This window comes from Prionailurus bengalensis, chromosome B1 (genome assembly GCF_016509475.1).
Source record: "Prionailurus bengalensis isolate Pbe53 chromosome B1, Fcat_Pben_1.1_paternal_pri, whole genome shotgun sequence".
Taxonomy (NCBI): domain Eukaryota; kingdom Metazoa; phylum Chordata; class Mammalia; order Carnivora; family Felidae; genus Prionailurus; species Prionailurus bengalensis.
The window spans coordinates 75,903,354-75,927,314 of NC_057344.1; positions in this window are offsets into that span (position 1 = coordinate 75,903,354).

Sequence of the window (23,961 nt, forward strand, 5' to 3'; positions counted from 1 at the left end):
AGTATAAGAGCCAAGAGGGCAGGAGGGTTTTTTGTTTGACTTGTTCACTGCTGTAACCCCAGCATCTAGAACAGGACTTGCCAGCAGTAGGAGCTCAATACATACATGTTCACTGAATAGACTGCAATTGATCACAACCTAACCACCACACTGACTTAAAGAGATATTCAAGGGACAGGCATTTCTTCTTCTTGAAATACCCTGTGAGGATTCAGGGCTGCCGCCTCCTCCTACCTGATGTCAGCTGCTATGGATACAGGTTTCTTAAAGGGGTCAAGGATGCGACAGATGCTTTACATTAGCTTTTATGTCCTCCATAAAATTAACAACAAGCAAACCTTGAGTAACGGAGCTATAATTCTGTCTTGCAATTCTGATCCAACACAGAGTGTAAGAGATTGGCTCTTGAGGCTAAAAGCTGTTTCCAGAACCCTCAATGGAATTATACCTCTGTAATTCATTTACTGTTATTCATTTTATATGTTTATAGATAGAGCCAAAAAAAAAATCACACAGCCAGCAAAACCAAAGCAAAGAAGAAAAGATAACCTAGTGGTTTTCATTTTTAAATTACAATCATTATGTAAGATACAGTATTTTGCCACACTATAGCACTTCTAGGCTAAATAAGAAATATACTTAACAACAGGTAAACCTAATAAGATAGCTTTTTGAAAAAATGAATAGTACCTTGCTCTGTCTTCAGGGATGTTATTTTCGATGGCAATATCAATTCACAAAGAAAAGTCAAGAGAATAATTATGGCTTTTTAGCCAATAGGACTGATATACGTAAATAGGATCTGTGAAAGTGTTGGATAATATCCTTGAAAGGCTCTAAAGTTATTGTCCCACTCCAGCTATTTGCAATACACGACCAAAAACAATCCAATAAGCCTTCATCACTTATGTCCAAGTTTCTAATGAAACAAGCCTCATGAAAAATAAACTAGCATACAGATGGGCTTGGAGAGATCTGGCAGCATATCTACCTTTTATATTTATTTTATTTTATTATTTTTTTTAAATTTTTTTTTCAACGTTTTATTTTATTTTTGGGACAGAGAGAGACAGAGCATGAACGGGGGAGGGGCACAGAGAGAGGGAGACACAGAATCTGAAACAGGCTCCAGGCTCTGAGCCATCAGCCCAGAGCCTGACGCGGGGCTCGAACTCATGGACCGCGAGATCGTGACCTGGCTGAAGTCGGACGCCCAACCGACTGCGCCACCCAGGCGCCCCTGGGCAGACGCCCCTTTAAAAATTTATATTTTTAAAATAAAAATATTTTATTTTATTTTAAAGCCATTGAGGGTAACCAAAGTGGTTTGTTAGGAAGGAACATTGCAGGGGAAATTGCATTTTCCACTCACCAGACACAATCTAGATAAAGATACAACATAGACACTTTCTTCAGCCAATGAACTACCACTTCATTTGTGAAGGAACTGCAGGATGTAGCGGGTTTTCTTGGTGTGGATTTCTATCCACAGGACATTTGGCTGCCGCTTACAACCCATTGCATGTATAGGCTGCTGAACAGCCTCCAGATGGTGTGTATAAGGTTTTACAAATGTTTTTCTTGTTCCAATCAGACATGACCTTTCAAATATATAAAGCTGTACACACAAAAACTGCCACAAGACTTCTAGAAAAATTGAGCAAGTTCAATTCACAAATATCTTTGAGCACCTACTACGTGTGAAACATCATTTTAGGTACTAAGGGATATAGTTGTGAACAAAACAGATTTTAAAGCCCTGACTTAATGAAGCTTCTATTCCGGGGGGTGGGGGGGGTGGTACACACACAGTGAACAAAATATGTAAATTATATATTTTTAAGGTGATAACAGCTATGTGCTATAGAGAAAAATCAAATGGGGAAAATAAGGTGGGGTGGGGGTGCAATTCTAAATAGAATTAAGGTGGGCTTTACCAAGAAGGAGACATCTAAGCAAATGAAGATGATGGATGCCAATATCTAGAAGAACCTTCCAAGCAGAGAAAACCACAAGTGCAAAGATCCTGAGGCGGAAACATGCCTGGCATGTGATTGGAGCAGAGTGAGCAACAGAAGAGTGGTGGATGAAGTCAGGGAGGTCATGGAGACTATATTCTGTAATGACTCAGGCTTTCCCCCCAGACAGGACAACCATGGAGCAGGGTAGTAACATGATAGGACCAATGTCTTCAGAGCATCCATCTGGCTCTGTCCAGAATAGCTGTTGGGCTGGGAAGTAGGGAAGTGGATGGGAGGTGAGGGCAGAAGTGGAAGCAGGGGACGAGTTAAAAAGCCATAGCATTGCTGTCAGTATGAGAGGGAGGTTACCACCCTTGGACTAAGGTGGTAGCCACGTGGATGATACAACGTGTTTGGATCCTGGATATATTTTGAAGATACATAAAATAGGATGGGGACAACAGGATTGGGCCACTCCCAAAGATTTCCTATGGCCACTTTAAGTATCTATGATCCTCTCCCAACTATGTCCTGGGCAGTGTTATTTCCAACATCACTCACCCACCCAAAACTTACTGGCATTAATGACAGTTTTGAAGGATAGTTCAGAAATGTGGATTCTTTGAGAAGTTTAAGAACCATGTAAGAGGGGCGCCTGGGTGGCGCAGTCGGTTAAGCGTCCGACTTCAGCCAGGTCACGATCTCGCGGTCCGTGAGTTCGAGCCCCACGTCCGGCTCTGGGCTGATGGCTCAGAGCCTGGAGCCTGTTTCCGATTCTGTGTCTCCCTCTCTCTCTGCCCCTCCCCTGTTCATGCTCTGTCTCTCTCTGTCCCAAAAATAAATAAACGTTGAAAAAAAAAAGTTAAAAAAAAAAAAAAAAAGAACCATGTTAGAATTAAAGGGTTCCCGAGTCAACAGAAGTGTCACGTCTCTGCTGCTCAGTCTGCACATGTGGGAGTGAGGGGGTTCACTCTGTCTCTTCTCTGGTTACCAGTTCTCTCCCTGCCTCATCTCTGTGCTGGGAGCTGAGAGCGACAGAGCCGTACGGTGCTACCTGTGCATGCAACGAGTCCCAGACTAGCTGGGGAGATATGTGGAGGTACCGCCTCCTTTCTTGTTCTGCTCTTCGTCTTCTCAGTTTCTCTCCTCCTGCTCTGCCCCTGTCAGATCTCTCTGGGGCCCTCAAGGCACCAAGCACCAAAGAGAAGCTGAATCACGCTCCTGACAATAGTGAACTCTACGGAGACTGCCCTTATTTGCTTCCATGTTCTTGTCTGCTGTCTGATGCCTGTTTATGCACAGCTTCCCTCTCGGGAGTGACGTGGCCCCGTCTCTGACTTTCTTCTGTGTTGTTGTTGTTGTTGTTGTTAGCTCCAAGTTAAGAGAAAGCCGCCAAATCAAACAGGACCCAATCCTATCAACTCAAGAATCAGCTTAAGATGATTGAGACTGTGATCCTCCATGGGCCCTTTAACTTGGATGCTCGGAGATCTGCTCCTACTGGGTTAAGGCAAGAGTAGGGCATTCCTTTCTATATAGCTGTGTTCCATCTTCCCAGTTACTTACTTGGACCTTTTAATAAATGAGCTCTCCCAGCTAGAGACCTACAGAAGGTCATTGTTGTTTCGGTTCCTGATGCCTTTGAAAATGTAGTTAATGTTTTGTACTGGAGATGATGTGGGCTAGGAAACCAGAGTTTTACTGTCTATTTAATTTGTAAACCATGTCTTTTAAGCATATGCTGTGGCAGATGGTAGGTGATACCATGGTGTGTTTAGTTAGATGGGATCCTCACTAAAGTTCACCTGTCCCATCTGCATACTCTAGAGGCCAAGACATTCTAGTACCTGTGCTAGAAATCCATCAAAACCAAGAAGACTTTTTTAATGGTAAGTAATAGTAATGGGTCTGTGCTAATGAAAATTCAGAGCTTCTCCACCCAGAGTGGAAAAAACTGAACTGAACCCAGTATCAGCAGTTTTCCAGCAAGGCTGTCACTGTGATCTGTGATGCGCTATCAAGATGAAATTGGAACCAAGTGTACTTTATTCAGGACATCTGCGAGATAAAAAATATAATGCTCCTTTTCTATCTTTGTGACATTGTTCGCAAAGATGTGATTTGGCTGTTAAAACCACTTGTGCTGTATCTCAAGGCTAAGGCTGACAATTCAAATAAAAGTCTCTCTCTCTTTGGTTTGTTATCTGAACCACAGTTAGCTGTCATGGCAATTCTATATACTGGGGCACTTGGGGAGGGTGTGAGGCGTTTGACCTGCCTCAGCTTCCATCTGACTCTATGCTTCTGAGCATTTAATTTCCTGGAGTTCTAGGAAGTTGTTGGTTTTTGGTTTTTGGTGTATATTTTTTAATGCCTTCAATATCAGGAGCAGTGTTAAAAGACAAATAATGATGTTTAGTTTTTAATAATTTTATTATATGCACTTGGTAGAAAATTTAGAATATACATATTAGAAAATAGGATGCTACCATTTTAGATTAGTTCTGTGAATATTCCAATACATTTCCTTCCAGTCTTTTTTCTGTGTGTGTGTGTGTGTGTATGTGTGTGTGTGTATGCATGTGGGTGCAATGTTGGCTTGTTTTGTTTAAAAAAGAGAGAGATGGGGAGAACTGAATGAATAATTTTGTGAACTCCTCATCAACAACTTATGACAAACATTTTTCCACTAACCTTTCATTCTTCACAGATGTGGACACACAATTTTTGGTTCTCATCATTAATGTGCAAGGAACACCATGAGTTCCTCCACTCAGATGAGTGTTTGTCTAAATTGTCATAAATCACTTTAGAATTTTCATCAAAAGAAACACTGTGAAATATCTCTCTGTCCTATAGGGATACAATACTGCAAACAGAATCTTATCCAAAACATTCAGATTTACTGGCCCTGCTGCCTCTAGCTTGAGCAAGCTCTGTGTTCTTGTTTGCTTAACCTCAAGCCTGCTCAGAACCTTGAGTCTACCTGATATGTGGGACCATCCTGGACTGCAAAGAGTCCCCCAAGATGTCCTACTTACTACCCCTTTTCTTACAGGGGTGCCTCTGGCTTTCTGCAGAACCATTCATTCTTACAGCTAAATCCAAATCTCTATAAGAAGGCAACTTTCAGATAAATATATTTGTATATTTTCACTGGAGACACTAGGTTATAGAATTGGTGTTAGAAGTCCATTAGAGGCTTAAAGTACCAAGGGGAAGAAAGATGCACAGTTTAAATTTGAGAAAAGGAACATTAAAAAGCCACTCATCAGGATCTAGATTTGGCTGACAGCTATTCATGCAGCCCCAATATTTGGTATTCATTAGCTTGTGACATTGTCCTTTACTATGACACACTCCTATTAAGGAATCCTCAGGGAAAACTGTAGTGGTTGAGGAGAAGGAGGGTGGCCTCCTTAAAAGAAATTTCACTTTTGGAACAAGAAAATGGTTTGCAGTGCACTCACTTGTGTTTTGTCCTCTGAGTTGACCTTGCACCAAATTCAGACCAACCAGAGTTTGGCCAAAATTTCCATCTTGAAGTCATAGAGGTTAGGACTAGCCAGGGGCTCCCATGTCAGCAGTGGGTACCAGAGACCCAACATTCACATTGAAACTTTCATTTGCCTATTTTCTTTTTTGTTTGTTTGTTTGTTTCATTCAATGTAGGCATCCATCTTCAATCACATACAAACTTTTCAATAACATACAAATCACATACAATCGTCATCAGCAGGGAATGAATAAAATCTGTTGTATTAAACTGTTACTAAATTCCCCATTCCTGGGTATTGGAAGATGAAGAAAAGGGATAGATAGTCAAACTTCATTAGTACATTTAGTAAAAGTCTGGCTAACTGTGGTTCAATGGTTTCTCTTAGATGAAGCTACATATGTGTTCAAGTCTGTAATAGTCTTCTTATTTAAGGGCAATCACGAGCCTGCATAGCCTTTTTGAGCCACCCAGGCATCCCTAGATAGCATAGCTTTCAACTATAAAAATATTAGGTTCAAGATCCAGGCACAAAAATGAAAGAAAATGAAGCAAAATTTCATTTTTACAGAATAGGTCAGGGTCAAGGGCACTTCCATTAAAAATAATATTCTCTAAATATGGAAATCAGCTGATTCTCAGGAAATGTTGGGAGATCTAGGACGAAACTTGCAGGTGTTGACATTTTCACTGGGTAACAAATGCTGACCACCAAGAAAATACACCAACAAATGTCTAACCTAGAAAAGAAGAAAAGGGGAACTCTAGAAGAGAAAGACTCATGTCCAGAGAGAAACCTGAGCAGTTCCTGGAAACTGAGGAAGGGAGCGGTCACTGGGGAACTTGAGTAGAGATGGAAATTGCAGAGTGATCATACCCAGCTAGGTGTGAAGGATAAAAGAAGTTGAGAACAGGAAAACTACGTGAAATGGGCAAGCTCGCAAAACAGAAATCCCAAGGAATGCCTGTAATCAAGGGTGTTTAAAGGACAATTCGCGAAGGGAATTACCTGAGACACAAATGCAGGCACCTCTGCCATCACCTTGAGTGGAAGGCAGATTTTACACGATGGATTGGAATAGTCATTTTCATTTCATAAAGCCTACATCCCTGGAAAATTGGGTTCCATAAATTGAGATTTTTGTTACATTAAGCTTTACTACTAACTTTCCAGTAGTTTTAGAGATATAATTTATTTGAACTATTCAGAAGTATAGAACAGGCTTGTAAGATAAAAATGCGTCAAAAGCTTAAAACTTCATTGAATAAATCAATTGGATAAGTAGTCAAACAATACTGATTTTTCAGGAAAAACAAATTGCATATCAATTAATACACTTGAAATACAGTTTAATTTTTCTATAAGCAATTATCAATGCTTATAGAATGCTTATAGAAAAAAGGCAGAAATGAGAAACAAGGTCCACAGAGAACTCTGAAATTTCATCCCCATTTCAATCTTTTCCCCCATGTCCATTTCAATCTTTCTGTTGAACTAACTTGGGTATTAAGAAGCTTGTTTCCTTTCTAGTCATTAAATAAATATTTATTAATGGCCTATTCTATGCCAGACCTTCAACAGGGCATGTAGGAGAAAGGGACCAGGGCCAAGGGCTGACCAGGACCCTAATAATAACAGAGTTGATTTCAAGTGTTTTCTGTTATCATCTCAGCAAAATGCATAGTATAAATTAAAATTAATTTTAAAATTCCCATAATAAATATGGGTATCCTTATCATAATCATCTCAAATAGTTTTTCACTAGCTCTCATTCTTAATTCTGATCTATGTAGGGACAGGAAAATGGCATCTAGGGAAAAATTGAGAAAGAATAGAAACTAGGAAAAATCAAAATGAAAGTATATAAAAAATTAAGACACAAATAGAAAAGCAGAGTGTAATTCACTTACAAACAATATTGAAGTTAATCCCAGTTTTTTCTGGTAGATGAAAAGTTGCAAAAATGGATTTATAAATGTGAATGTCATGATTGACAAGCCAAAGACTTAGGTGGAGAGGATGTAGGAGTGAGACAGAAATGGTGTCTATTCCAACAAATAGCTAGGAAAAAAAAAGGTAGCTGCAGAAATCAGTAAGCAGGAGCATTTGCTCCACATTCATTACAGAAATGACCAGTCACGAAGTCTAGGATGCAAGGAGCTGGTCAGGGCCATTCAGGAGGAGCTCTTTCTACAAATCATTTTCTTACCTACTCATTCCACAAACATTTGAGGTGCATCTCATAAGTACTTTTTGAGCCAATAAACAATAGAAGAAAATAATGAATGATCAAGCCAATCATTCAGAAAATCTACACATCTTTTAGCACCCGCAGCTTTCTGCTATTATGTACTTCCTTTTTTTAATTATTTTTTTTAATGTTTTTTAATTTATTTTTGAGACAGAGAGAGTCAGAGCATAAGCAGGGGAGGGGCAGAGAGAGAGGGAGACACAGAATCCAAAGTGGGCTCCAGGCTCTGAGCTGTCAGCACAGAGCCTGACACGGGGCTTGAACTCACGGAGTATGAGATCATGACCTGAGCTGAAGTCGGACGCTTAACCGACTGAGCAACCCAGGCTATGTACTTCCTTAACCTTGGCTCCTGTTGGGCTCTTTCTCACCTACCTATAAATAAGGATTCTTCAATCATAGTTACCATGACTTCAGACTTTCATGGGCCACACCAACCAAATGATCTGGTCTATTAATTTTGAGGAATATGAATAAAGGCAGGCTGCAGAATTTCAAAAAACAAGATTAATGGTCTTCTTCCTAATTCTATCACTTATGGGAAAAATGGAAATATAAGCATTATGTTGCCAAATACCAAGGAGATGGCAGATATCTTCATTGAGATAAAGAGATGCACCCCTAACTTGAACTCTCACACACAACACCATACCTTTCTGCTATAATAAGACATACACTATGCATGACATGATCTCGGCAGTGTTTACTCAGACATCCATGATGCTGGGTGGGATGACATTACAGGTCTTGACACAACTGCCTCCAGCTGTCTAATGGTGTAGCACAGGCTCATGCTAAAGTTTAGTATGTGATTCCACAGGTTGAGAAGAGAAGATGGGGAGCACTATGAGCTGAAAAATGTCATTCGAACACAAGCTGATGCCAACATCTGGGATAGAAGTAGCATGGACCCAACTTAACTACAGAAATCCAAAAGGAATTCTTCCAGAACCCAGTGCCTGATCATGCTGTCCCAGAAACCAGGGCTTAAGTAATAATAGTAAACTCTTGCATACTGACACTTGTACATATTTTGTCTTGTATTTATTTATTTACTTATTTACTCCAATATAATTAACATACAGTGTTATATTAGTTTCAGGTATACAATATAGTGATTCAACAATTCTCTACATTACTCGGTGCTCATTACGATAAATGAACTCCTAATCCCCTTCATCTACTTCACCAACCCCTCCACCAACCTCCCCTCTGGTAAGCACCAGTTTGCTCTCTATATTTAAAAATCTGATTTTTGTGTGTCTGTTTTTTCCTGTGTTGGTTTGCCTGTTTCTTAAACTCCACATGTGAGTGAAATCATATGGCATTTTTCTTTCTGCGACTGCCTTCTTTCACTTAACATTATACCCTCTAGATCCATCTATCTTGTTGCAAATGGCAAGATTTCATTCATTTTATGGCTGAGTACTATTCCATTGTGTATGTATACCACACCCTCTTTATCCATTAATCTATCAGTGGACGCTTGGGTTGCTTCCATATTCTGGCTATTGTAAATAATGCTGCAATAAACATAGGGGTGCATGTATCTTTTCAAATTAGTGTTTTCATATTCTTTGGGTAAATACCCAAGAGTGGGATTATTGGATCATATGGTGATTCTATTTTTAATTTTTTGAGAAACATCCATACTGTTTTCCACCTTGGCTGTACTACTTACACAGTTTTTAAAGCTCCATAGGTGATTCTAATGAGCAGCACCATTGCCATAGCATCACAAAAGCTTCTAATTCTTCCTTCTGCCTCCTCCATGTTCCATCATGAAAATGACAGGTTCTTAAAACATAAAAAAAACAAGTCACTAGATAAGGGTATTTGAGAGTGTCACAAGACTTGCCTAAGACTAGATGTTTAGAGACATGCTTATCAATCTAAAATAAATGGGCGAATTTGCAGAGTAAAATTAAGTGGTTGACCGGCCGATGAAGTGGTGAAATATGGTCTATGCCTTAATGAAGAGAATAATGTGATCTCTTTTTTTTTATCCTAAGTTTTCCTAAGGTTTTTTTTCCCCATTAGGGGAAAAAAACCTTTTTTTCCTTTATCCATCGTAGGTTCATTGACTAGGGCCCTACAAATTAGACTGAGAAAAAAAAAATTAAGAGAAAACCAAGCAGAAGTATATTTTTTTTTAATTTTTTCTTAATGTTTATTTTTTAGAGAGACAAAGACAGAGTGTGAGTGGGGGAATGGGCAGAGAGAGAGAGGGAGACACAGAATCAGAAGCAGGCTCCAGGCTCTGAGCTGTCAGCACAGAGTCTGACGCGGGGCTCGAACCCACAAATCACAAGATCGTGACCTAAGCTGAAGTTGAAGGCTTAACTGACTGAGCCACCCAGGCACCCCCCCAAGCAGAAGTTCATTAACATGTGCACTGCCCATACACATGGAAGTACTCAGCGATAAGTGAGTACTTATGGGGTGGTTAGAACTTGGGCTTATATAGCATCTTAACAAAAGAACAGTAAGTTTTGTAGAGAAGTGATAAGACAAAGGAAAAGGGCTTCAGGCTTTTAGGGGTGGCCAACTGTGGGAAGGTAAATATATGGAGACACTAATGTAAGATAAGCGTTGTTCTGGCAAGGTTTGTTGTATAGATTCCTCTGGTGCCTGCCATCTCTGGATTTAGGATTTGTAAGAGTCTAGAATTGTCTCCAGTGATTCAGAATCATCTTACCCTTCCTGACAGAGAGGGAGAGGGCAGAGAGGTCTTTTGTGCCTGCTTTTTTTTCTTCTTTAATGCCTTCAGCTCAAAATAATCCTTATGCCAGAGTGGCATATTCTGGGATGGCATACTCTGAACTCCTAAACCCCTTTCAAAGCTGTTTGATGGGCTGGAAAGCCCTCTGTGAACTCCCCACTAAGTTACTCTCACTATATCATCACCCAGTTGATTTCTTCTTTGGCACTTGTCACTAAGTAACTTGTAATTACTTAGTATATTAGAAGTGATATTTTGAAAATTATTTAATTAGCTTTTCCTGTTTGCTTTTGTACTGCAGACCCAAGGTGTCCATCTGCCATTGGGGAGATTAGAATTTCTTATAGGGTGGTATTCACTTCTAACATGCAAAGTAGGATTATGCAGTAAAACAATAGCTTCAGTAGCCAGGCATTTTTGCTGAAAGGATTTTCCAAAGTCCTCTAATATCCACTTCATTAAGGGCCAGTAGTGGAGCTCTTCTGTTGTGGTGAGAAGCTATCCCTTTCTCCCTGTGACAGAAAAGCTGGTGAGGTTTGTTGTTCAATATGGAGAGGATGTAGTGTAAGGGAGTAAAAAACAGGAACAAAAAAGCAAAAGCCTGGGAAAGACTCCGAGAGTGGAGAGAAAGAGAGAAAAGGAGAGAGATCAATAGACCAGCTTTAAACCCGAGGAGGGTAGTTACTGTAGATAAATGAGTATAATAAGAGTAACACCAAGGGCAAATAAAAACTCTTGCTCCAACTTCTCTTTGGGGCTCTGGAAAAGTTCACCCAAGTTAGCCCTGGGCTCCTGCAAATTAACCCAGCAGTGTCCTTAGGCACAGAAGGCATATTGGTTAGTGTGCACAGGCTTTCTGCGGATACAGGTACCATTTCTGTCAGGTTTATTGAAATATTGAAAGTAGTTTTACAAAGTGAACTGTCGTGTTTGTACCCACTCCAGTCAATATTTTGCAGGATAATGAATTCTAGACACCTCAAGCAGGAATCAGGGGCCCTTTTCTATCAAGTAGCAACATTTCCCCAATCCCTAACACAGTGATTGTGAATCCGTAAGTTTGCTTACTTATTAATCAGTCATTATTTATTGAGCACCACAATGCATCAGGTGCTGGGATAGATGCAGTCAACATGGAACTGTCTTCAAGGAGCTCACAATAAAGTAGGAAAAGGTGGTCATGTAAACACAAATTATAATACTGCTGTAAGTTGAATTGTGTCCCCCAGAAAGATAAGTTGAAGTCTTAACCACCAGTGCCTCAGAATGAAACCTTGTTTGAAAATAAGATCTTTGCAGATGTAATCAGGTGAAGGGTAGCAGAATATGCCACCCCAAAATATGACTACAGGAGTTCAAGACATGCCACTTCAAAGTATGCCACTTTGGTTTGTCATATTGATTATTTTAAGCCACAGGCACTTGAAAAAAAAGAGCAAATGCACGGAGAAGCTTTCTCTGAATTCCCTTTATCTACCTAAAGATGAATCCTCCAAAAGAGACTCAATCACCATAAATCCCCTCCCCGGGAGTTGCATGAACCAGAGGAAATTGACTCTCATCATAGGAGACGCAAAAAGTGGACATCATACCCAGACAAACTTTGTCACGAACTACCATACCTTCCATCTATGCCTCTAAGGGCTCGTTCACTAAAAACCCCTGACTCTCCCCTAAGAGATCAATATCAGCCTTCTCTTTTGTCTATTAAGATGGTATTTGATGCTGCATTCTAAGCCACCTCATGGAGTTACTCATTTTTTCTCTAGCTATCTCCCATGTATACATGAAGTCTATATAAGAAATTTCTGTTTGCCTTCCTCCTGTGAACCTGTCTTTTATTAAGCAGTCTCTGCTGAGAACTCAGAACAGTGAGAGAAAATCATTTTTCCCTTCTGATGCCCTAATCTAGTGGGACTGGTGTCCTTTTACAAAGAAGAGCATATGGGAGAGTTCGCCATGTAAAGAATTAAACAAAGATTGGAGTTTTGGTGCCACAAGCCAAGGAAGACCAAGGATTTCTGGAAACCACTAGAACCTTGGAGACAGACGTGGAACCGATTCTCCTTCGGAACACCCAGTGGTTCTGAACCAACTCTGCCAACACCTTGATTTGGGACTTCCGGCCCTCAGGACTGTATAGGAAAAAGTTTCTGTGGTTCAAAACCACCCAGTTTATTGTGATTTTTGACAGTGGCCCCAGGAAACTATCACAAGTACCATGTGAGGAGTGCGTCAACTAGGCATCATATAGTACTGGGAAGCACAGAGGACTCTCACACAAAGAGTAGGATGTTCTGACTCACTGGAGTGGCACAGAAGAAGTTGGAGGCAGAAGGCACATGAAGTTTCTAGCTCAGCCAGAACAATGCAGGAGACCTAGAAAACAGACTTCTGCATACTCAAAAACTATTCAGTGGCTCTGAGAAGAAATGAAGCCTATGGTGGACCAAGGTGGAATTCAGTCTTAAACTGTAAGTTTTCCAATTGCATGGGTAAAGGAAATGAGGAATTCATGACAAAGCTTGAAAGCAGGCGATGGAACAATGCCTCTCCAAGTATGTGTGTGCTTTAGGGCCTTAAGTAAAGGAGCCCTAGGAAATGAGGCATCAGGGAGCAATGTAAATTCATAATCTGTAGATGCAGTACAGCCGGCCACTGGTGTTCTGTGGAAAAAAGGGGATGAAATGTTGCTCAATCTGTTTCTCAATGAGATATTATCATCTTTATTATTATTACTTCCACCAAGTTGACACTTTATCTACCAAAGCTGATATTTCAAGAAAGGCTTTCTTCGTTGAAATGGGTTCCTATCTTTTTCTATCAGACTCCAAAAATAAATCCATACCCCAAAGACTATGTATTTGGAATTCCAAGGGGTTTTCTAGGTAAAAATCTACTCTGCCATCTTTTTAAACAAATGAGTTTGGTTGCACAAATACATTCATGCCAAACCATTTCTAAAAGAAATGTACTTCAAGTTCCATAGATCATGTTGAGTTTTTATTCCAGTATTAGATGTCATTGTAAATCACAGAAAGAGTAGAGGTGTAAAGGCTTGAGCTGTCATTGCACATGGAAGGAAATGTTATTTTCTCTTAATTCCAATTTAATTGAAATTATTTACCAAGGTAAATATATTTACCTTACAGGAAAATACAGAAAAATGTTTCAAGATACAGGTAGGAGGAGAACACATATATTTTTCTCAATCAGACTATTGAGCAGAATCTTTGGCAAGTCTTGTGGGGAAAAAAAAGATACTAACCTTCTATTTTTGGGGCAGCTGACTATCCAGGTCTATCTTCTTTCTTCTACTATTAACTGATCAAAGCTGGGGAGAAATGATGGGTGAATCGGGAGCTTCCCATTTTCTTTTAAGTCCTTCCTTTTAGCACATTTACATTTTAAGCTTTACCTCTACTACAGAGTATTTCCTTCAGAAGGAGTTATTTCATGTGTCGTAGCCTAAAACCTCAGCACCCAGTAAGCAACATTCTCTTTCTCTTATGGATAAGCCCAGTTCTACAAATCCCAAACTGAAGTGGTGTTTAGAAAGAAAGAGAGAAGTGAAACAGAAAATGTATGTGCAGTTAAGGACCTGAAGTCCAAATGGCTGGTTTTGATTAACATGTACCCTTTTCCTAATGCTAATTCATTTGTTCATTTATTGGATTTCAAAACTGCACCCTATGCCCTCCAGCCTCAGCAAACAAAGACATAATTTAAAATACCAAGACACAAATGTGCTATTTATTACTGCGTAAAAGAGCCATTATTACAGTGACTTATTTTTTTTCTTCAGGAAACTAGCTCTTTTCAAGTTATTTACCATGTTGTCAATTATTACCATCATTAATAATGATAATGATAATCACTGAGAACTAGCAATGTGTTGGGGGATAAATAGAGCACAGAGCTAGGCCTGGTCCCAACCCAGTGAAACAATGGGGATTTTGTTTCACCTCAGATTTCACAAAGTGAGGATGGTAAATATCAGGAAAGTCTTTATCCATAATCTTCCCTCATCTTTTTAGTTGCAAAGCTCCCCTTTTGTAATTCCTTGTGCACACAGAGGGTGTGAATTCACAGTTGCCCTCTCATGCATGACCTGGCACGTGCACGCCCCAACACTTACAATTCTTCAGCCTGGCACTGATTGCCAGATTCTCCCAGCTGAGAGGGACTGCATGTTAGTACCACTGGATGCGCTATTAATGGAATCTGTTATCAAGTCACAAGACAAGATGCCAGTCTGGCACTATTCTACAAACTGGAAGTGCATGGGGGAAAACACAGACACCCTGTCTGTCGATGAATAGCTAAGCTGTGAAACCCAATGACTGGGCACCTACTAGAAATTAGCTTGTCAAAAGTGATTGCACTGTATGAGACGGAGCATCGTGTGTTCGTGTGTCTGTCTGTCTATTTGCATGCATGTGCTTCCTTTGAAAATGCATGTGTAATTATAAGAGGAGAGTAACTAATAACTGAAATTCTTGGGCAGTATCTTGCTTGGATTAATGTGTTCTGATCACATTCTGAATATAAATCTAAGTGAATTACTAGAGCAAGAGTAGAAGTTGTATAATAGCTCTTTTCTAAGGAGTAATCTCTTTGGAATAATTTATTCTCACTTTTTTCATGCATGCTTAGGATGAAATATGTAATTTATTTTTATCATGTTATAGAGTTGACTTAATACAAACTTAAAGATAGACCCCTTCCCACTAATGTCAATGCTTTTCATTCCAAGTTTCTGAAGCTTTAATGCTTTAATTTAAACACGAGGAATAGGACTAGAAGAAAAGTCGTAGATCTTATTTTCCTTCTGCCCATTCCTTGGCTTCATAGAACCACTCCTTGTTCTGCAGCTGTCTACAGAACAGGGATCAGAAAGAAAACTAGGCAATGCTGGTGAAGGGAAGTACCGGTGGAATGTACCCTGGTTGCTGACATTTCTGTTTCATGGCCCCACTTCCTATTTATCCCACCTCTTGGCCACCTACAGATTACTAACTAATCAGAGGATCAGAAGAGAATCTCCACCTGCACGTGTATACACATAAACCCCTAAAACAAGATTTTCTGGGAGCCACAGTAGAGATCATTTAGCAAAAAGGAGGTGAGTCCTCATCCTTTTAGCTCTAATTTCTACCTAGTTCTTGAAACGTTTCATAGGCAGTGGATAGAGACACAGAAACTACACACACAAACACTACATGTGGATACAGAACCATTCAGACATGCTTAAGACCACCTTCTTCTCTTGGGAAAACACATAGTATTCTGAGGTCCAAGTACAGCCCTCACTTTTGTATAGTCATCTCAGCCAGAGTTATCTGTGTGTATCAAAGGGTGAAATTTGGTCTAGCTATTTAAGTTTGTTTTCCTATTATCACTTAGATGCATAGGACAATATTTTCAAAATCTGTTTATCATGTTTTTAAGAAATAATTTTTCTCATATACACTTATAAGTTAAAATTGCTACGGGTAAGGACTTAGTTGTCAATAGTCATCCATTTTTCCTTCATTTGCAGTTACAAACCAGCATCAGATTATTTCTGACAGAGAAGTTTCCTTCAGTTTTTTGAAGAGGGAGAAGGTGGGAGGAATATTGAGCTTTTTTATTTAAATGACCTGAGATTTGTGCCTTTAAACTTCCAATTACAGAGCCCAGATTTGCTGCTGAACCTTCTGTAAACCTATCAGTTAAAAGCCTGTGTAGTTTTATGGCACGTCACCTCTAGCCTCTGATTAGCAAATTGCAGGCCAAGCTAAAACACTTAAGCAGTGCTGCAGCTTGTCTCATTTTGGAGGACCAGATCATTACAGTTTAGTAATTTAGAGAAATCTTTGCAGTCTATATGCCCTCCCTCTGTGGAGATCTGATGCACAGAGAAGGCACTCAGGGCCAAATTACACACTACATTTTCCTTATTAAAAAAATACCAAAGAAATTTGCATCGGTGGAATTTATGAGGGGTTTATTGCATTCACTCTCTGAAATTATCTTGTTCACTTCCTCACGTATGAGTTGTCTCCTCCTCCAAAATGTAAGCTCCATGAGATCACAGACCTCTTCTGTCTTGAGCACTGCTCTGCTGTATCTCCGATTACTGTATATCAGATTACTGCTCCGAGCTCAACGGATACTTGCTGAATGGATAGATTCATTCATTCATCCATTCCTCAAATATTACAGACGAGAAAAAAATAAGTCCCCCACCTTTGAGAGAGTCACAGTCTTTTAGAGGAGTCACAAACACTAAACTACTACAGAGCAAGTACATGAGCCAGGGAAGGGCATCAAACACTAGACATTACCTTTAAAAATATAAGCTACATATATGTTAACTAACTTGGATTTAAATAAATATAAAAATATATATAAGCTACATATTACCTTTATGTTTCATATATATGCTATGATATGGATACAGACATATTCACTCTATTAGCCCCCAACTGCTTAGTTATTCATTCAGCAAATATTCTTTGAGCACTTGGGCAAGGCTGCCATCCTTATAATTTGGAACCATGCCAGAGTATGAAGCTGGCAGTCACAGGCCAAGAGGAAGTCTGGAGTCAAAAGCAAGCCAGGGTAAAGTTGGGGCTGGTGAGCAGCTTACGGGGTCCCTACAGTCCATCTAATCATTGGCTGGAGTAGGCAACTAGCATTGGAATATTTGAAGTCAAGAGGGCAAAGTTCAATAAGTTCTATTAAGTTCTCAGATTTTGAATTGGATGGAAAGACCCTGATGTGTGAATCTCCCCAGGAATGCCCATGAAGGAAGGCTGTTCAGGAGATAATTCATCCATTTTTGACTTGTTATTTCCCAATTTAGGGCGTCTACTTTTCGGTAAAAAATTAGGACTTGGCCCAGAGCCCTGACATCAGAATGTCTTCAAGCCACCCCTGGCTTAAGTACATTTGGGACCAGAGACACAAGACTGGAGGTCCTTTAGATAATGAGCCACCTGGTACCAGAACAAGTAATCTCTATTTATTTATTATGTGCAAATTTATTTTAGCACGCAAATTAAATTACATCTGTGACTTTATTTGGACTCCAAATGATGACTCAATGCATGGTTGAAATAGTTGCTTTGTTGTTTAGTGGCTAATAAAAATAATAATACCTGTATTTATTGAGTGGTGATTATGTGCCAGGGCTCCAGACATTTTCCATTGACTAACTTATTTAATATTTATAACCACCATATAAGGTGGTTACTGTTACTATCCTATCTTAAAGATAAGGAAATAGGCCCAGAATTGTTGAGCTGAATTTGCCCCAGATCACACAACTCATAGAAGGTAAGATTAGACAAAACCCAGACAATCTAGCTCCAGAACCAGCAAGCCCCTAACCACTGATTATTGCTACTATTTATTAAATGCCGGCTGTGTTCCAGAGGCTTTACATTTATTTTTATCTCTATAAATCTGTTTCATACAGCAACACGACAAGGTAGATGTTATCTTCCTCATTTTGCAGACAAAGACACTTAACGGTTGGCCCAAATAAGTTCTGAAATCAGGATATGAACCCTGTTTGTCTGTCTCAAAAGCCTCTGCTCCATCCACTGTCCAGAGCTTCCTCTGCGACCTTGAATAGTCTCTTACCTGATTCTTACTTCTTCTATTCTTGCTTTATTTCATTTTCTCTGGTCAAAAACATCAAGAAGTTCTAATCAAGTGTTCATTAGGAGGTTCTGTGTTCCTTTCTTAGAGTTATAATCTTTTATATTAATATACCACTATGTATCTTTCCAATAATCTTCATTTACACACCCTCATTCAATTATCACAACAACTCTGAGCTATAAAAAGCAGGGGGGGGGGCATTATTGTCCCTTATTTCTGAAATGAATAAGCCTCACAAGAGAGAGAATCACATGCCCAAGGGGCTTGCACCTGGTCCTGCTATACTTTCATTCACTTGCCTTTGTTTCTACTTTGTGCAAACATCCTGAAGCAAAGTTTGATAGGTGGGAGAATCAGACCAACAAAAGGAAATCTGGCTATCATCTCAGAGAGACCATATGGATTTTTACAAAACCGTTCCTACCCACAATAAAATAAAAGTATCTGAAAAGCCGTTGGAAGGTTCCAGTTAAATTCGGAGAACTGGATACATGCATTTATTACTACATCTTGAAATTATATAAAAATGAAAGAAAATGTACTAAGAGAATAATCTCACAATAACAAAGACATTGAGAGAGAAGATCAATTTAGGACATGCAATATCTGCATAGTAGGAGCCCTGAAGAGAGAGAACAGAGGGAGACTACTAGAAAAATAATTCAAAATTTTTATCCATAACTGCAAGATATAAATTTTCAGATTGAGATAATCAGTGGAATACCCAGCTGGAGAGATAAAAAAAGACCCATATATAGAGGCATTGTCATGAAATTTAAGAACACTAGGAATAAAGAGAAGATCCAAAAAGCATCAAAAGAGAAAAAAACACAGATGACATAAAAGGACTGAGAAGCAGAATGGCACAGAAGTTCTCAATGGTAACATTGAAAATGAGAATGGAACAATGTCTTTAAAAGTCTAAGTGAAGAAGAGAAAAAAATTCTGAAGGAAATTATTTCCAACCTGGAATTTTTTTTTTTAATTTTTTCAACGTTTTTTATTTTATTTTTGGGACAGAGAGAGACAGAGCATGAACGGGGGAGGGGCAGAGAGAGAGGGAGACACAGAATCGGAAACAGGCTCCAGGCTCTGAGCCATCAGCCCAGAGCCCGACGCGGGGCTCGAACTCCCGGACCGCGAGATCGTGACCTGGCTGAAGTCGGATGCTTAACCGACTGCGCCACCCAGGCGCCCCCCAACCTGGAATTTTAAGTCCATCCAAGTTATCAATCACATATGAGGTTAGAACAAATATGCTGTCAGATATTCATCTCAAGTATGTACACCCAATATATCCTTTCTCAAGAAACTCCTAGAAAATGTGCCTTATCAAAACAAGGAAATAAACCAAGAAAGAAGACATACCATGGGAATAAGGAAATAGAGCTCCTCCTACACATTCATAAGGTAGAGGGAATCCCCAGGGTGATGATAATAGGATTGTTCAGGAATACAGTTGTGTATCAGGACCAGGGAACAACCATCCAGGATCAGAAGAGGAAACAGTGAGTTCCAGAAGCAAGTCTCTAAAACAAATATGAAACTGATAAACAAATACATGTTTGGCTGAATCGAGATGCAATTTACACGTAAAATCTTGGGAATAAATTAAGCACATACAAAACTAAGCAAAGGAAAAAATCATTCGGTGAAAATTAAAAATTTTAAAAAGAATATGTAACTGTAATATACTACCTAACACAGCTTTGAATCATATTAACATGGCCCTAATAATATAAACACTGAGCATAGAGTGAATAAAATTATGACATGATTATGTTGGAAGAATGAGTGAAGAGAAGTGGTAGTGGTGTAGGCATAAGTGTACAAGAGAGGTAAATTTCTCATTTTCCATAATAAAATAAATAGATAGTATTTAAAACAAGAAAATACTTAGCAGCACAATGTTGTTGTTTTTGCCTGAATGTGAATGTTTGCCTGAATTCTAGGGAAAACAGATGAAATAGCTGAAAACAGTTTGCCTCTAGGAAGTGGGAATCGGGGTGAGAAGGAAGATGGCCCAGAGGACATAGTTCTTCTTATAAATTTGGACAGAAATGTTGTTGCCTACAACTTTCCCCGTTTTTTTCTTGGTAATATAATACTAAATTTATTCAGGAGAGCAGTATGCCCAGGAAAAATGGCATGCTTCTCAATGACACTTACAGCTAGATCTAGCAATGTGACTTCATTCTGTCCAATGAGATGTAAGCAGAAGTTGTTGAGTATGACATGCCTTTTATCCTTCTTCTTTTTTTCTTTCTGCTGCCTGGAATGCAGACATGAAAGCCTGGACCTTACTGTGACTGAGGACAGAGAAGCAGAAAGCTAGAAGGAGATTAAGTTTCTGATAATCTCAGACACTGTCAAACAAGCTCTGGACTATCTAGCACTAAATAGCTTTTACTAAGGGAGAATAAACCTTATATATTTAAGACATTGTCATTTTGGGTTTTTGCTAAATGCAGCTGAAACTAATTCTAACTAACACATATACTTTAATTATCTATCTTGTATATTAAACCATGTATGTGTCCCTTGGATAAAAATTAGAAATGAAAGAAGGGAAGGTCAGCAAATGCATAAAGAGAAGAATTGCCAAATACTCATTTTGTAAAAGTTCTTTAGGACACTGATGTCCACCTGATAAGTAACGTTCCTTCCCTCATAAGCTTCATTGCCAAAGACAAAGCTGAGATGAAAAATACACTGGGTGGAGCCTGTGGCAGAACAGACATTATATAAAAAAAGATTAGCGAAATTAGTCAGGGAAAGACAAATATCATATGACTTCACTTATATGAGGACTTTATGATACAAAACAGATGAACATAATGGAAGGGAAGCAAAAATAATATAAAAACATGGAGGGGGACAAAACATAAGAGACTCTTAAATATGGAGAACAAACAGAGGGTTGCTGGAGGGGTTGTGGGAGAGGGGGGTGGGATAAATGGGTAATGGGAATTAAGGAATATACTCCGGAAATCATTGTTGCACTACATGCTAACTAACTTGGATGTAAATTAAAAAAATAAATTAATAAAAAAAAGATTAGTGACTTAAAGACATAGTAATAGGAATGATCTAAATAAAAAGGCACAGATAAAAAGGAAAGTTAAAAACAAAAAGACCTTCAGTAGGCTGTGGGATATCTTTAAGAAACCTAATATTATAAAATTAGAGTCCCTGAAGGACAGAAATGGAAAAAAAAGAGGTGGACAAAAAAATATTTGAAGTTGAAAATGGCTGAAAATTTTGCATATCTGGCAGAACCTATAAATCCACAGATCTTAGAAAAAAACTTCAAGAACAAAGCACATCAAATAAGATTGCTCAAAGTCAGGATAAAGTGAAAATCTTAAAATTGGTCAGAGGGAAAAAAAAGATATGTTAGGTAGAGAAGAACAGTAAGGATTACAGCTGATTTCTTATAAGAAACAATGGAAGTGAGAAGACATTGGGAAAACATTTAAAGTAAAGGGATAAGAAAATATAATAATAAAGTAAAAGGATAAAAAACATGTGCAACCTAGAATTCCGAACTCAGAAAAAAATCATTACATAATAAAGGCAAAATAAAGATGTTTTGTTTACATACAAATGCTGCAGTAATTCATCAGCAGCAGATCTAGACTGTAAAGAAAGTCCTTCAGGCAGAAGAAAAATGATAACAAGTGGAAATATATATCTACACAAAGGAGAAAGGGAGTGCTGGAACTGGTAAGCAATGGGTAAATATATAAAAACATATCTCCTCCTAAGAACAAAGCAAGTAGGTACATTCTCACGACTTGTATTCAAACTTATCCTAGAAGTTCTAATTGATGCAATAAAGCAAAAATAATTAAATAAATAAATAAATAAATAAATAAGGCAACTGGATTTAAAAGGAAAAAGGAAAACTAATTTTATTTGAGACAATATAATTGTTCCGGTAGAAAACCTGATGAAATCTGCAACAAAGCCAATAAACTAATAAGTGACTTTCAGGAAGATTTGCAGAATACAATATGCAAAAACTCAGTCATGTTTCTGTATCCTGGTGACAACCAAAAATTTAAATTTAAAAATAATACCACTCATTATAGCACCAAAAAAAAATGACATTCTTAAGGGTAAATCTGACAAAACCATGCCAGGCCCGAATACTGAAAACTGTAAAATGTTGCTGAGAAAAATTAAAGAACTAGATGAATTAAATAAGTCTTAATATTGTTAAATGTCAGCTCTCCCCAAATTGATCTATAGATTCAATGCAATCTCAATCAAAATCCCAGCAATGTTTTTATAGAAAATGACAAGCTGATTCTAAAATTTACATGGAAAATTCAAAGGACAAAACAACTTCGGGAGAGAAGAGCAAAGTTGTATAACTGACACTATTCAATTTCAAGTTTTATTTTAAAGCTACAATAATATAGTATTGTACTGGTAAAAAGATAAACCTATAAATCAGTAGAAAAAACTAGAGAATCCAGAAATAGGTCCGCACATATATGGACAACTGAGTTCTTCACAATGGCACAAAGGCAATTCGGTAGAGAAACTATAGTCTTTTCCACAAATGGTGCTGAAACAATTGAATGTCCATTTCAAAAGATAAGAACTTTGATCCACACCTTACACCAAACTCCAGAATGAACTCAGCATGTGTCATAGACCTGTAGATGACATGTAGGTGACATCTGACTTTCATTACATTGCCCTGAAAGGGGAGTGTGCAATGTGAGGAACCCGTGCAGTTATAACAACTCTGCTTCTGACCCAGAAACCTCATGTTTGCTCTCAGGACAATGTATTTTATATATTGAAATATATAAAGAGACAGACATGAGCGGGGGTGGGGCAGAGAGAGAGGGAGACACAGAATCCCAAGCGGGCTCCAGGCTCCAAGCTGTCAGCACAGAGCCCAACACAGGGCTCAAATTCACGAACTGTGAGATCATAACCTGAGCTGAAGTCAGACGCTTAACTGCCGCTAACTGCCGCTAACCTGAGCCACCCAGGTGCCCCTATATTTACAACTTTTAAATCATACTATACACCCCAGCCCAGCTAATTTCATCATTTTCATGGTCCTAACCACCACATACCTTCTTAAGACTCCCAAATTCACGTTTTTCAGCCTAGACTTCTTGTTTTTCAGACTGGTATTTTCCACCAGCCCTCCATGTATCCACTTAGATGTCTCACTGACATCTCAAATTCAGTGTGTCCGAAACCACACTTGGTATCCTGTTCCCCACAACTGCTCATTTTCCTGTGGAGGCATCACCTCCCTGGAGTCACCCATGCCAGAAGCCAGGCAATCACCAAACACACACGACAGTACAGGAGAGACAACTTTCATGTGTCATTTCAATGTTTGTGGCCAGAATGGCCGAGAGCACCGTTTTGATTAACAGAAAAAAGCCCAGAGAAGGAGCATGACGCTCAGAGGGGAGACGTTGTGGACATGTTGGCTTCAAAGTGCTGGCAGGGCATCCAGGTGGAGATTTCCAGCAGTCGGTTGGAAATGCCACTGTACATGACAGATTGCTGATCTTGGTTGCAGAAATGAAAGCTCAAGAGCTTTTCTGAAAAGTTTAAGCTGTGGTTTGACAGGAATCATACTGTTTCTAAGAGTGAAAACATTCAGAAGCATTCAGCTATGGAGGACAGACCACAGGGAGAGAGAGAAATGGAAGTATGCTGAGGAAAAGGGGAGCAGCGTTTGAAGCATGCTTTCTAGCCACCTAAAGGAGAGGCGGTACTGGTCAATATTTTTGTGGTAGGTCCTTTACTAGAGACTTCATGAATATATGACTTCTTTCTCCTTCTCTACCTGACAGAATCTCTTCCCTCTGTTTCCTGCTTCCTTTCTGACCCTAT